Source organism: Mya arenaria, chromosome 8 (assembly GCF_026914265.1).
Source record: "Mya arenaria isolate MELC-2E11 chromosome 8, ASM2691426v1".
In the NCBI taxonomy this organism is placed as follows: domain Eukaryota; kingdom Metazoa; phylum Mollusca; class Bivalvia; order Myida; family Myidae; genus Mya; species Mya arenaria.
The window spans coordinates 38,387,840-38,390,461 of NC_069129.1; positions in this window are offsets into that span (position 1 = coordinate 38,387,840).

Sequence of the window (2,622 nt, forward strand, 5' to 3'; positions counted from 1 at the left end):
TAATGTTAGGATGTGTTATGTTTTGTATAGGTTACAATTTCTTTTTTCTTGTTGGAATGTTTAGTACAAAAGGACACAAATGGTTAATACATGGAGATAAAAATGCCAGGGACCAAAAGTCAATGTGTCAAAGTCACCAGTGTCCTTAAGTCAAGGTCACCTGTCACTGTCAGTAATGTCCATGTCAAGGTCACCAGTGTCCTTAAGTCAAGGTCACCTGTCACTGTTAGTAATGTCCAGGTCAAGGTCACCTATGTCCAAAATTCAAGGTCACTTGTCAATGTCACTAATGTCCATGTCAAGGTCACCTATATCCAAAAGTCAAGGTCACAAATGTTCTAAAGTGAAGGTCATCAATGTCCAAAGTGAAGGTCACACAAAATATGCAGGTTTGTGTGACCTTTACTTTGGGCATTAATGACCTTGACTTTAAAACAATTGTCAACTATCTCTGCCCTGCTCTGAAGGACAGAAAAAAATATAATACATGTGGCCATGTTCACATTGAAGTGACCCAACACATGGAAGTCCAGAATCTACATATTTATCTCTTAAACATCAATGTCACTAGATTACAGTCCTGATCCATATAAGTATGTGCAATTCTTATTCCTTATGCATTAAATACCTCGTATTCAGATAAAAAAATATTTGCATTAATGTGTACAAATTTGGTATCAACTTCAGATACAATCTATACTTAATCATATAAAAAAATATATGCAAGGCATTCATAGCAATCCAAACATTGTATTTAAACTATCCTTATGAAATTATTTTAACCCTTGCAAACAAAGTTTAAATTAGGGTTATCTGGAGATACAATATGGGTTGTTTGGTCCGCTGTAAAAAGTTTGGGGAGTGAACATTACATACTTTCACAAATTTAGACAGATTGTCTTCAAACTTGGTACATATGATCTGATCACATTGATGTGTACTTGTGCCATACATATTTTTCTAAAACTATGAGCATTTTTTCAATTTTTCTTCATACCATATAAAGGGGTTTGTGGTGTAAAGATCTAGAAAGGTCAGTATGTGTACTTAGGGCCTAAAAAATTCAGTTGTGACAAACTTGTTGATGAGTTGTGTGCCGTTGAACTGAACCGTTGTGTTGATGGCATTAAGGGAGTATGTGGAGTGAACTACTCCACTGTTCAAGATGGATTGCTTTGGAATTTTGTAAATGTAATCATACCATGATGAGTACAACATTTTCTCCACGACTTATTTGTCTGTAGAGTAACATGCCCTTGAACTTGGATTTGTACTTGATAGGTAAAGGGGAGCGTGTGGAGCAAACTACATCCACATTTGGAACTTTGTAAACATTATCGCCATGAAGTTTACTAGTTCTTTTTTTTCTGGCAACTTTGGTCAAGTTACAGACCCTTTTACTCAATTTTACTAGCTATGTTCAAGTTTTGGAGCAAATGACTTCCATAATTTACGGATGGATTGTTGCTTGTAAACAGATTGACAGGAATTGTTTTTAGCTCTACTGGCCAAAGGCCAGAAGAGCTTATAATATGGTAATGTGTACGTAGTATGTGCGTCCGTGCGTCTGTAAACAATTCCTTGTTAACATGATACAGCCTTCAGTTTTGATTGTATCTCTATGAAACTTGTACAGTTTCTACAAATCCATTAGAGCTTGGTTCCTTTCGAAAACCAGCCAGATCTGCCCATGCATGCCTAGATTATGGGCCTTGATAGTATAAAAAATCAGTGCGTCTGTAAACAATTCCTTGTTAACACGATACAGCCTTCAGTTTTGATTTATCTCGATGAAACTTGTACAGTATCTAGATATCCATTAGTTTGGTTCCTTTCGAAAACCAGCGAGATCCGCCTATGCATGTCTAGATTATGGGCCTTGATAGTATAAAAAAATGCTATTGTGTAAACAATTGCTTGTTAACACAATACAGTCTTCAGTTTTGATTGTATCTCGATGAAACTTAAAAGGTATTCAGATATCCATAAGAGGTGGGTTCTTTTCGAAAACCAGCCAGATCCTCCCATGCATGTCTAGATTATGGGCCTTGATGGTATAAAAAATCAGTGCGCCTGCAAACAATTCCTTGTCAACATGATACAGCCTTCAGTTTTGATTGTATCTTGATGAAACTTGTACAGTATCTACATATCCATTAGAGCTCAGTTCCTTTCGAAAACCAGCCAGATCCGCCCATGCAGGCCTAGATTATGGGCCTTGAAATGATTAGATTATGGGCCTTGATAGTATAAAAAAATGCTATTGTGTAAAAAATGCTTGCGAACATGATACAGTCTTCAGTTTTGATTTATCTCGATGAAACTTGTACAGTATTCAGATATCCATAAGAGGCTGGTTCTTTTCGAAAACAGTGATGATGACCACACAAACCCAGCTAGTAGATCATAGGCCCTTTTGGGCCTCTTGTTTTATTAAGACACATTGTCACAATGACGCATACTATTGTGCGACATATTTTTCAGTTACCACTACCTCGTCCCCTTGGAGTTTTGTGCCACCATGTTTAAACTTAAACTTATGGAAACATGGGAGTTGATGTACTGAACTTCTAACATAGTATAGCTCTGATGTTACTTAGATAAAAAACACACACATTTTCT